Here is a 14,397-nt window from a genome sequence, read left to right on the forward strand (position 1 = left end):
TCATAAACGTCAACTGTAGTCCTGGTGTTTAACATAGACTTAATCGTCTTGTCTAGCAGTTCACGTGTTACGACAGGAAAAGTGAATGTCGGTATATCAGAGCCATCCAAGTGCCTACTGACGTACTGTTTGGATAATGACTCATCGCTGTTTATCACGTATTTCGAAGCTATGTTTAAAAAGTACGAATTAAATGCATTAGGGATTTCCTCATGAGACATGTAATCGGTCCCGTCAGGTTTTTTTAGAGTAACGGTTTGGGTGCATTTTTTCACGCCGACCTCTTCGTTAACAATCCTCCATATCTCTTTAGATGGATTTTTACTTTCCGCCAGTCTAGTTTCAACATATTGTTGACGGGCTCGTAATGTCTCTGACTTGATTAATTGCGAGTAATGCTTTATGCAGTCTGATATGGTTTGGTTGTCAGGATATTGGCGCAATATCTCATGAAGGTCGCGGTGCATTTGCATATATCCAAACAGTTCGTCTGTCGCCCATGGAACAGTTGATTTCTGTCTTAACTTCAATGTCTTAATTGGAAAATGTAAGTCTATATAATATGTCAATATATTAAATAATTTATCAAATTTATAGTTAATGTCAATAGTACTATCATAAATAAAATTAAAATTGTAATATGAAATGTCGGTGTAAAGTGCATAAATAGATTGGCTATTGAATAATCGGCGTTCCATTGTCGTATTCGCTTTGGTGTCTAACTTTTCTATAGTGAACACATACCGCTGCGCGTTGTGATCGCTTATAGCGGTATCCACTGCTGTTACTGTGAGATGCTCGCGCGCGTAGTTAGCTAATCCGCAGTCAATGGACGAGGCAGAGTCATCCGTAACGCGAGTTGGAAAAGTTACAAGATTTATACAACCAAAAGAATTAAGTACGTCATCCACCCGCCTTTTTGAACGATTGTCAGATAGATAATCCACATTTTGATCGCCAACAATGAGGTACTTTTTATTTTCGTCAGTTAGCTTATTTAATAATAATTCAATACGTTCTAAATAGATATCAATGATGATCATTTTATAACGTCAATATTCAAAATACCACCTTTATGGTGTAGAATGTTTTAGTTGGCATAATATACACTTAGTTGTTTTCACCACACCAGCTCGGAAAGGCTTACTTTGCACTTCAAAAACTAATAGCAAAGTTGCATTTTATTCACATGTGATACAAAGTAATTAAATGCAAATTTTGACTTGTTAAGAAAACAATGTTTGCTAGTAGAATTGACTTTAAAATGATGATTTTGGATGATAAGTGTTTAATAACATTCATTTGGATTTGATTTGATTTTGTTTCATATTTTACATTTAATATTTGCCTCGGGTTGGTGTGGTGAAAAAGTTTGTGTTTCACTCGGGGGCAAATTTTGTTTAACCCTCGTGCTTTGAAATCCTCGCAACGCACAAGATTCCATTTTTCGAACCACTCGCTACGCTCGTGGTTCAATTTTGGAATCTTTCGCTTACTCGGGTATCAATATTAGCACGAGCGGTTAAACAGCAACTTTGCCCCCTTGTAAAACAAATAACTATTATTGTTTACCAAATGTTTTTAGGAAGTTGTTTTGTAATACCTACTTTTTTTATAAGACTTTATTTGTTTATATGAATAAAATATGACATAAAAAATCGGTTCCGGTTTGCTCACGGTTAACCTAACACGCTCCTCCTCTCTTCGCTCGTCGTCGCACCTAACTGGACTCTGTCACAGATGAGATTTCTGTTACTATAAGTACTTATTATTTTAAATTTATTAATTTTAGGTGTTGGCTAAAGTCGCAACTCATTATTAGCATATAAATAGCGGGGTCTCCTGTCACAGGTATAATTATACTTACTAGGAGACTCCATTAACTGTATTGTTAAAACGAAACCTTTACCTAAATATATAATTTTTCATTTTCATTTTCATTTTTTCATTTTCATTTTTCAAAAAAAAAAATAGGTATATTTATAAATTTAATATTTCCAACCAAAAAAGTAGGTAGGTAGGTAGGTATGGGTATGTACTCGTATCTTTTTCTTGTTTGTAACTTGCCTAATGTATGAAAAGGGAACTGTTGCATCAAGGAAACGTTATTCGTCCAAGAGTTGTTCGACCAAGTGAAAGATTTGACAAATGATAAGTCTCCCAAAAGTTTAGAGGCATTATAATAATCTGCTTTGCAATAATTCTACCAATTGAAACATTGTTATACAAAACTTTGCTAATCGTTAGTTGTCAAAGTGAAACGTCGACGAAATGTTAGTTGGCAAATGAAATTCGGCCAAAAAAAGTTCTGCGAAAAGGCAGAACACTTTTCGATGTGTCTTTTTTTACAGTAGATTGTTCAAAGTTTCATCCCGCGTAATATATCAGGATAATATACGGTGCTTTTTTTATGCTAGTGTATTAACTTGCATGTGGACGGTCTTTAAGTATGCAAACCATTAGTATTATTATGTCGTGTTGCAGCGCCCGCTCTTGTCTCCTCTGCTCTGGTGTCGGGTCGGCGCCGCTCGTGCTCGGTCAGGCTGGAGCGCCTGCTGGTGGACGCGGAGCGGCGCACCTGCCGGGTCGGGCGCCGCACATACAAGCTACACGCCACCGAGCCCGCACCCACACCCCATGTCACCACCACCATCTATCAATGTGACCATTGCGGCAAACGGTTTAGGAACAAGTCGGTTTTGGAGAAACACATACGCACTCACTTGTCGTTAGGACCGTCGCGTAATTCAACCCGGGAGAACATTGCTGTGGATCGTCAACAAATGTCACAAAGGAATAGAAAACCTAATGACAAAGCCTTTACTTGTGATTACAAGTCCAATCAAAAATTACACTCAGGGAATCACAAGAAGCACACTGGTGAAAAGCCATTCAAATGTAACTACTGTTACTACAAGTGCATTTCGAAATGTACGTTACATAATCATATGATGACTCACACTGGTGAAAAGCCATTTAAATGTAGCTACTGCGATTACCGGTGCAATTTAAAAGGTAATTTGCAGAGGCACCTATTAACTCATACTGATGAAAAACCTTTTAATTGTAAGCATTGTGACTACAAGTGCATTACAAAAAGTATGTTACAGAGTCATATGATGACTCACACTGGTGAAAAGCCATTTAAATGTAACTACTGCGATTACCGGTGCAATTTAAAAGGTAATTTGCAGAGGCACCTATTAACTCATACTGATCAAAAACCGTTTAATTGTAAGCACTGTGACTACAAGTGCATTTCGAAATATATGTTACAGAATCATATGATTACTCACACTGGCGAAAAGCCATTTAAATGTAGCTACTGTGGCTACAAGTGCATTAAGAAAAATATGTTACAGAATCATATGATGACTCACACTGGTGAAAAGCCATTTAAATGTAACTACTGTGACTATAAGTGCATTGCGAAAAGTACGTTACAAACTCATAAGATGACTCACACTGGTGAAAAGCCATTTAAATGTAACTACTGTGAGTACAAGTGTACGTGGAAATCAAACTTCAAGAGGCACCTCATTTTCATTCATCAAGAGGCACCTCATTCACACTTGAGAGAAGCCTTTTCATTGTAAGTACTGTGACCAAAGGAGCCGGTTTAGCTTAGAGAAACCCTACGAGCTCATGAGATGATACATACTGGTGAAAAACCCTATAAATGTAAATACTGTGACTTAAAGTGCAAGAAGAAAGAAAATTTACGAAGCCACGAAATTATACACACTGGGGTAAAGCCTTTTCAACGTAGTAACTGTGACTACAAGTGCAAAAACAAATCAGGACTACGACGTCATCAAGCAGTACACACCGATGAAAAGCCTTTCCAGTGTAGTTATTGCGAATACAAATGCAAGCAGAAAAGTCAATTACAAGATCACGAGAGGATACACACTGGTGATAAACCCTATAAATGTAAATACTGTGACTTCAAGTGCAAACAGAAAAATTATATACGATACCACGAGACGAGACACACCGGGGAAAAGCCGTTTGAATGTAGTAATTGTGCCTACAAGTGCACAAATAAATCAGGACTACGACGTCATCATGCAGTAAAACACACCGATGAAAAGGCTTTCCAGTGTAGTTATTGCGAATACAAATGCAAACTGAAAAAGCAGTTACGAACTCACGAGATGACACACAAGTGAAAAGTCTTTACAGTGCAATTATTGCGCATGTGCAAGCTAAAACAACACTTAATTATTCACCTAAAGAAACACTAATAAAAAGCTCCGATACAGCCATTATAAGCACTGAAAGTTGAGGAGTAAAAGGAGTTACTATAAGAACAAAATAAATTACTTTCTATGAAAATATTTTAATTTATTATTTCAAGTAAACATACTATTAATTTCTTTCGGTTTTTAGTAAATGGAGTTCTCCAGGTCAGGTCTCCCCACGCCAGGGCGACGCGGACATGTCTCTAAAGTAATATTTAACTTTAATTTGTCTTAATGTTCAACTTTGTTACAATAAATTCAGAAGTTGCAGAAAAGGTTGTTAATAATTCATCAAATTGTTTATTTTTAAGCTAGCGGAGCTGGCGCGTGTGCACGGAGCAGGTTAAAACAATGTGCGTTACTAAAGTCTGTATCTTGATTAGGTTTTTAAATAAAAGTAAACAAAATCTACCCTCAAATGGCTCCTTAAGCCAGTTGAGGGTACCTTTCGTAGAAGAAATATGCTTTCTATCTGAACGATTGGCAATTATTTGTGTTTATTAAAAAATTAACAACGCCAAGCATAGGTGAGAATTTTATGTTTGTTGATTACATATAGTGTGCTAATTTTAAAAAAAATGGTGATTTCGTAAAAATATTATTTTTTATCAATATCTTCTATAATTATCAGAATAAACACATTCAGCGCCAGCGCATGCTATGCACTAACCTCGTAGCCGTAGCCTATAACGTGCATTTTCCGCTTTGTAGCGCAAAGGGCCTACGAACAGAGAACCCGACTGGCGGGTTGCTGGCATTGCATGAATGTGTTAAAACTTGTTTTGCGTTTAGGAGAGGACCTAAACATTTAAAGTTGCCTATTGTAATAAAAGTCCTGTTTTTTCCTACCTTTACTACTTTTTTAGCGTTCCGTACCTCAAAAGGAAAAAACGGAACCCTTATATTAGGATCACTCGTGCGTCTGTCTGTCTGTCTATCAATCTGTCACAGCCCATTTTCTCCAAAAGTACTGGACCAATTAAGTTGAAATTTGGTACGCATATGTATATTCGTGACCCAAAGACGGACATCTTACGTAAACAAATGAATTTTAGACATGGAGGCCACTTTAGGGGGGTAAATGAGAAAATGTAAAAAAAATATATGTTAAACTATATCGTGTTATATATCAAATGAAAGAGCTCATTTTAAGAACCATAAATAGTTTTTTTTGTAATATTTTGTGTAGTAAATAGTTTAGAAGTTATTTAAGAAAATAGCCAAAAAATGCCCCCTTTCTCTCCGAAACTACTAGGTCTAAAATTTTGAAAAAATATTCAAAATAGTTCTTTACCTATAGATGACAGGAAAACTCATTAGAATTATGCAGTCAAGCGTGAGTCGGACTAATTACTTAGTTTTTGATCCGACGCCCACGGGTTTTAGACTCGCGTTTCACATATAAAAAATACATTGTTACACATTGGGAAATGTACGGAACCCTTGGAACGCGAGTCCGATTCGAACTTGGCCGGTTTTTTTCCCAAGGACCCGATATGCATAAATCGGTGAGAAAAAGCTTTGAGTATCAAAAACTAAGGCAAATGACAAAGACCGTTTTTGTAGGCTGCATTTTAAGGAAGATAAATATTTTGAAAATAGTAAATACACAGGTAACCTAGGTTTTAAGGCGCTGTGTGTAGTAAAAAGCGCTTTTTTGTAACCATATTTACAGACTTTTACAAGGATTTCATGCATTATTTTCTAGTATGTATAACTTTAGTCCTTGAACTACGTTATTGCTTGTCAGAAACAACGGCTCATTATTTTCTCGATAGAATCTTAAGTTTAAAACATACTTAAAGCTGTCTTTTGATCCATATTTTAGAAGTACTACGACGAAAATGGATATGAAACTTACCTCATTCGATAGCTTTTAAGTAAATCTTCGTTATTGCTGGTCCTTTTATCGATACGTTAATCTTTTCATTCATAATTTTATGAATTCAACTTTTGCCTACTAAATTACACCCTACGCGGCAATACCTTGCGCCCATTCCCCGCGCCAGTACGCCCGTGGCCACTGCCAGCGTCGGACCTATGCTAGTTTAGTAGACGTTTCATAAAATGGGTAACCACTGTATAAATATGCAAATATGTTATACACACAATGTTTTTCAATATACTTACGAAGAAAAGCAAAATAATTCTTAATTACTGTGACATTTCAGACATTCGCCCGTCATATTGTCATTTTATAATAAGTTGGGAAGCAAAGGCACACACCCATCTAACCAATCGGGAATTCAGTCACGATTGATAAATTGTGTAAACATATTTTATTAAAGGCTATTAAATTAATCAAATTGAATCATTTTGAAACATATGTGTACGGGATTCAAATACCTATGTGGGAGTGTTTAGTGTATGGTGGTAACCATTTCACCGCTTTTAGTTTCCGAGTTACCTACATGCGTTTTAAGGGAAGTGGTCGAAAAATGCCTAAAATGGTTTTGTGTTTAATATTAGGTAAGGTAAAAGTACCAGTGCTCGACGCTGCACTAGTATTCGACATGGGTATAGTGTGTATAGCTTTCAAATAGAGCTCGACGGCTAATCTTATTGTCTATTGTTAAGTTAAACCGCTCGTGCCACGTGCCACAACCACCTGCATAAAAAATACGTACTTTGGGTACTGAGTGCCGGCGAGTCGAACGCTACAGAACCAGTCTAAAATGTGTCATCGAGATGCGTAACAAAGGCGCGTTATCGGAGAGCGGCACCTACACTGGTTTTTTGAGCGCTGGCCTAGCCCGCGCTCAGGTGCCAAATAAAATAATTAAGACCCTTTTTTGCAGGTAAGTAGCACGTGCGGTTTTACTTAACAATAGACAATGGGATTAGCCGTTGAGCTCTATTTGATATTTTATGTCAAAGTAATATAGGTTAAATTTGAATGGCGACGATCTTTCTGTATTCAAATTTAATTCTTGTCACTTTGACATAAAGTGCTCGTGTCGAATACTAGTGCAGCGTTGAGCACTAGTACTTCTACCTTATTTCCGCCAAGTCCGTACCGTGCGATATGGAAATTTGTTCCAAATAATGCTGTTTTTATATACCACACTGGTGACAAGCAAGCATACGACCCGCATTCACCATAAGCCTATGGACGCCTGCAGCTACGGGAGCAGCTAGGGGATGTGACACATCATGCCAAATGTTGATTGATTTTATATAAAATAAAAGTCCTAATATATAAAATAAGCTTTCATAAGTAATAGTTACTGATTTTTAAAAAGTGCTTTTCAATTAAAAGACACGTCAAGATCGCTTACCTTCTTTCAAGTACTTTCTAATGCTAAAAAAAACGAACTACAGTATTCTTCCTTATTTTCAATACCTACTTGCCCGAAACTGACTTCTAGAACTAGACCAAGTCTGCGACGATTTTGATTGCACACGCAGTGCAAGTGTTAATCATAATTTCATAGAGGTTTGTCGTTCAAAATAACACTTGCACTGCGTGTGCAATCAAAATCGTTGCAGACTTTTCTTGGTCTAACTCTATTATATTTTTAAGGTAAGTAAGTACTAATTTCTGTCTCATAATAATTGGGGGTATAATTTGATTAGGTTCTTAGTTTATCGGGGTATACTCTCATATTGTATATAATTTCATTAACTACTCATTAAAATACGAATTTGCTAATAAACCTTATTCGATATTAATTTCCGGAAAAAATCCCGGAACTGACAAATCAGAATATTCAGAATACCGATGGCGCCAGAATAAGGATGTAGACGTGCTGCGCGAGAATAGTGCGGCGGGGCGCGCGGGGCGCCCGCCCGCCTGTTCTACCACTCGTCTGCTTCACCCCCTCGGAAACGTAAAACTCAAGTAAAAGAGCGCCTTAATGGAGTAGTACATAATTAGGGCATAATGGCTTGGCCACACATGCTGTACTCCATACGCATCACGACTTTGTGTACCTATCTGATGTGTCGTAGGGCGGGCGTATATGAAACGCCTTCTTGTACATCCAGGTATACACCAAAGCTTTGTTTTCGATCGAACACTTGTAATATAAGAGCATAATCTTTAATAGAAAAAACCGACTTCTCAAAACAGTTTGAGATGCTATAGGTATAAATTATTGGCTGCTATTTAACTGATCACAATATATACATAGTATAAGGGTCTCCCCTGATATATCGACGCGCATTCGGCAAAAGCCGATAGGAAAAAGCTTTATGTCCACGCAATAAGAGCGAAAAAGCCTTCGACGCGTCGGCAGGCGCCGGCCGATGCGAGCCGAGCCGAACGACGACTTTTTCGCTCTTATTGCGTGGACATAAAGCTTTTTCCTATCGGCTTTTGCCGAATGCGCGTCAGGTATATCAGGGGAGACCCTAATACGACGACAAGAGGTTCTCAATCTAATACCTCCTTCAAATCAAACCTTAAGGAATACTATCTTTCCCTACCTTAGTTTTTATTTTTATAATATTGACACTGTTGTTTCTTTATTTAATATATACTTTTTATGTATGTATGTATGTCTATGTATGTTTATGGTTATATACGTATTTAAGTATGTTTATCTATATTAATGTTTTGTGTTGTTTGGTTATATTCAATTCGACTTTTCATATTTTTTCTTTGCGCCACCTACCGTATATTCTAATTCTTATTTCTCCGATACCCAAAGGTTGTCTGGAAGAAATCGCTCTTAAGCGATAAGACCGCCTGATGTTACCTCTATTGTCTTTGTTTATGTTATTGTACATTTATTGTAAACTATGTGTATGTGACGTGTGTGCAATAAAGAGTATTGTATTGTATTGTATAATTAAACCACTTCGTCACCTTTTTCTGGTAGCATTTCGTTTATGTAAGGGTCGCAGTTCTAACCTAACCTAACCCACTTTTCTGATAGCAGTTCGGTTCTGTGAGGATCGCAGTTCAAACCTAACCTAACCCGCTTTTCTAGAAGCTAATAATGTAATAATCATAGTGGTTTATTTAGTTTAGGTATCATAGTGGTTTTCTCGGTCAAGGTCCAGGTCCGGGTCCAGAACTATTAGGTCCAGGACCAGGTCCAGATAAGAGCCCGGATCCAGGTCCAGTTCTTGGTCCAGGTCCGGCTCCGGGTTTAAGGTCTAGGTCCAGGTCCGAACCGGGCCGGGTCCGGGTCCCAGTCCAAGTCGAAATCGTCAAACGTGTACTATGCGTCGTTGAAAAGTTCTGTTCTGATCATCATCAGCAGTTCCACTTAAAAAAATGCGACAGTTTTTAATGAAAATGCTTGATTGTCTGATGAAAATACAAAAATCTCTATACGCATGCCTTTAAAATTTGAGGAGTTTCCTCGATTCCTCATACATCCCATCATCAGAACTCGAGCTTGACAAAAAATGTGGCTTAAAAACTTAACTTGCTTAACAAACATAACGAAGAGGACAAATCGCCAAACGTGAACTATGCGTCGTTGAAGAGTTCCGTTCTGATCATCATCAGCAGTTCCACTTCATCAAATGTCACTTTTTTGAATGTATATGCTTGATTTGTTGATAAAAACACAAAAATCACTATATGTATGCATTTAAGATTTGAGGAGTTCCCTCGATTCCTCATGGATCCCATCATCAGAACTGGGTTTTGACAAAAACGGGACCAATCTGTATGCATATACATACACAATCAAAAAAAGATTTTTCAAAATCGGTTTAGTAATGACGGAGATATGGAGTAACAAACATTAAAAACATAACCTCCTCCTTTTGAGATTTGGAAGTCTGTTAAAAAACTGCACGTGCGCCTTCTTATTTGTATAAACGGTAAAATACACAAGATAACCTCAAATATATTAAGTGATTATCTTTGTATCAAATCAGCCTTTTTTCCCCCAACTGTAGAATTTCTCATTCGAAGCTCGGTTTGCAGTTCCCGTACAGTCATAAATGAATACATTTTACTTTAATAATCGCAAGTGTTACTGAAAAATTCGCACTTGACAACAAAACGTAAACAAAGCCGGGACATTATACTTACTTTACTCTTTGGCCGGGACCAAAGAGTATAATAATATAAGGCCGGGACCAGTGGCGCTGGCGACATCTGTCCTAACCTTTCAGTGTGCGTCCTCATGTCATTTCCGATCAAATCGGTCGATTTGATCATCCCGTCTGGATACCGCTTTCTTCTGAGCCGCGAATGCGAGTGTGGACTTGTGGAGTCGATTTCGCTGTCTGCGAAAATCGACTCCACACTCGCGTTCGCGGCTTCGCCCGCGATTCACGCGCATAGTCTGGAGGGGGCTTCAGAAGGTAGAATCCTATACAAGTGGTATACGCGTGCCTCCGTGAGGGACAAAACACACGCAATGCGACACTATGATTGGTCGAATTTATTTGTTGCCCACCATAATCCATACTAAATTTACGGTGGGGAACAAATAAAATGTGAGACTGTGACAAGGACAAACAATAGTTAAGTGTAAATGAAGTGTAAAATTGTATTTAGTTCTAATCTAAGACAACTTACCAATATTGTACGCCTGTGTAAGGCAGGATATGGAGAACATCAATAATTTGTACCACCTTTGTAAACCCCACCCATAACCTTATAGATGGTCAAGCAAATCTTGTCAGTAGAAAAAGGCGCGAAATTCAAATTTTCTATGAGACGATATCCCTTCGCGCCTATATTTTTCGAATTTGCCGCCTTTTTCTACTGACAAGATCTACTTGTGACCAAGTATAATAAATAATTTTTGATTTAAAAAAAATAATAATAATAGCTCTTTCGCTGCTACTCCTACTGAAAGGTACATAAGACTATCCTGTTCGGTCACCTCCCCCACCTTTCATGCCAGATCCAGTTATATACTAGATTCATGTATTTGGCAAATTTGTGCGAACCTGTTTGACCAGAAAGCCATTAAAATATTAAAATAAAAGAAGTTGTCAACAGGCTGACGCAACTAGGAACAAAAAAAGCGTTTGTATGGAATTTAGTGACCTAGCCATAGCCAAAAAAACAAAATAAAACGTCAGTGCTATTTATCTGTCAAGTCAACTGTCATCCACATTGCTTTGTTGCTTGTCATGGCGGTTCGCATGTTTTACCTTTATAATTATCTTGCAATTTCTTTTTTAAAAGCCTTCTTTATTTTCCAAAACAGTCACACGTGATAAGAACATACAGTGAGTCAATAGATTTTGTTTAAATGCCACCGAAAACTAAGGTGTTTAAGTGCGAAATATGGGGCAATTGATACGCTCGCGAAAATCGGTAAAAAGGAAGTTTATGGCGACATTTCCATTAGATGAAGACCGGTAAGTATAGCTTCAGATTCTTTTAGCCTTATTTTGGTGTAAAGCCCCCGCTGTCTGCGAAAATCAACTCCACACTTGCGTTCGCGGCTTCACCCGCGATTCACGCGCATAGTCTGGAGGGGGCTTAACAGGCTATAAACACATCGAAAATTAGATATTTCATATCCACTTTCATTGTGAACTAGGGTTGTACTACAAGTACGACAACCTGTGGCCTATTTTATAAAGCTACAAGTTACAATTTACAAGCGGAAGTCTCTTTCTAACCCTATGTTTTAGAACGAGACTTCCGCTTGTAAATTGTAACTTGTAGCTTTATAAAATAGGCCACTGATTTCGAGTACGAAATTTGTTGACAGGGGCCCATGTTTCAACCCTCCCCAATTTATCGATATCGATAAAATAGGCAAGCGTGTACTACACTATTTAAGTCTGTTATGTTGATACTATTGTTCTTTGACAGTTCTTTGTCGTACATGTTGCTAATGACACAGAATAAATAATAGTACTACCGTACAGAAAGGAAGCTTCCTACAAAACCGAAGTTTGACAGCGGTTCAGGGTCGAATCATGCTATCCCTTTCTAATACATGGCACTATCCCTTTCGGCTAATTAGGGTTGTCAAAATTCAAGTGATTATCTTATCTGTGGTCGTGCACGCAAAAGGAAGTCAAGTGGTGCCAACCCTAATAATTGCTCGGAGCAATGCTGAGCCGAGCGGAGCCGAGTTTGGCCGAAGTCAGGAGCTTCGCACCCCTGCTAATGATTCGAGAACCTAACATACACAGACTGTTCAAATCGCTAGCATGGAAGTCCCGTCTCTTAAAACGTAGTGATTATATTCTCTTTGGTTGTCAATGTCATATGTCATATCCGCATCAGTCAGGCTGTATTGAGGATTAGCATTATAAGCGTGGCTATTTATTTTACGATTCATTTAATTAACTAATACCTATCATGCATATAAATGCTGTTGTCACCTTCTAATTGTAATTTCGTCGCGCTTCGTTCGTTAGCTGTGACGCCGTCATTGTGAAGATGGAGGGAAGTAACTCTGGCAGCATATCGCCAGCGCGCGTGAAGGCGGAGCCCGAGAGTGCAGATACGGACCAGTGGGAACGAGGTGGGCTTATATCTAATTTACTTAGTAACCGAGATCAGTGGGGAGACACTCCTGACTTCGATCGAACTCGGCTACGTTCGGCTCAGCATTGCTACGAGCAATTATTAGGGATGGCACCACTTGACTTCCTTTTGCGTGCACGACCACAGATTCCACTTGAATTTTGACAACCTTAAATAGCCGAAAGGGATAGTGCCATATATTAGAAAGGGATAGCATGATTCGACCCTGAACCGCTGTCAAACTTCGGGTTTGTAGGTAGGAAGTGACCTTTCTGTACGGTAGTAGATACTATTATTTCTTCTGTGCGCGTGCCGCGGCCGCTGCTGGAAACCATCGCGAGCGCGGACTTCTGGCTGAAGGGTGTGGTGTTTGGGCGGTTCCGTGGGAATCTGCCAAATCCTACAGCGGAACATGCAACACAACTGAAAACCGCCGTGTCGCCGAAATAATTTTTAGCTTATTAAATATATTGAGAACGGGTTACTCACGTATGTTAAGTCGAAAAACAATATGTTTAATATGTCTTTGTCTCACGGAAGTTTTGTTATTAAATTTTTAGCTTGTAAGATTTTACTATTGTATATATGTTGTATATATGTTGTTGTTGTATGTTGTATATATGTTGTGCTTTTCGGTGAAGGAAAACATCATGAGGAAACCTGCATACATCTGCGAAGAAATTCATAGGTGTATGTGAAGTCCCCAATCCGCATTGGGCTAGCGTGGGGACTATAGCCCAAGCCCTCTTGCGCATGAGAGGAGGCCTGTGCTCAGCAGTGGGACGTATATAGGCTGAAATGATGATGATGATATATGTTAGTTTGTAAGGTATCCCCATAACAAAAACTATCAAAAAACTTAAGTGGAGATGGACGGGTCATATGATCAGAGGCCCAAACAAATGGTCACAGAAACTAATCCACTGGTACCCCAGAGATGCTAAAAGAAAGAGAGGCAGACAGATACTAAGGTGGGAAGATGATATAAAGAAGGTTGCTGGACCAGCTCGGAGTAGGGAAGCGCGGGAGAGAGAGCGCTGGAAGGTTTTAGAGGAGGCCTATTTCAGTGGACAAGCTAGAAATAATTAAAAAATAGAGGCAATAAAATAAAACATGTAACTACCAATAATATCTAGCAATAAAGGCTATCTTTATCTTTAAGGTATGTATCTATGGGTCTTAGTTGCCTGTAATAAGATAAGATAAGATAAGAATAGCCTTTATTGACCAAAATAGAATTAGTACATATTGCATTTAAATAAATTCACATTTCATTTATCATTATATTAGTTTCAATATCTTTCCTAATAAATTTTTAATAAATATATTTTAATGTCATTGTTTTTAATATTTTAGTCTGCCTTCTTGGCACAGGCCTCCTCCAGCTCTCTCCACGTCTCTCTATCCTGTGCCGTCCTAATCCAGTTTACTCCCGCATGCTTCTTGATGTCATCTGACCACCTCATTATTGGTCTCCCTTCTCTCCTCTTTCCATCTCTAGGATACCATTCCGCTACCTCTCTATCCCACTTATTTTTACCTTCTCTTGCCATATGTCCAGCCCATTTCCATTTTAACATTTTTACAGTCACTGATATATCCTTAATTTTAGTTTTCTTTCTATTAATATATATCTAAATTAAGTTGCCTGTAATAAACGATATTTAATTAAATTTTATATCACTACACCTTATAAAACAAATTCCCCTGCCGCGTCTGTCTGTTTGTGTGTATGTATGTTCGCTA

Source organism: Cydia fagiglandana, chromosome 26, assembly GCF_963556715.1.
Source record: "Cydia fagiglandana chromosome 26, ilCydFagi1.1, whole genome shotgun sequence".
Lineage (NCBI taxonomy): Eukaryota > Metazoa > Arthropoda > Insecta > Lepidoptera > Tortricidae > Cydia > Cydia fagiglandana.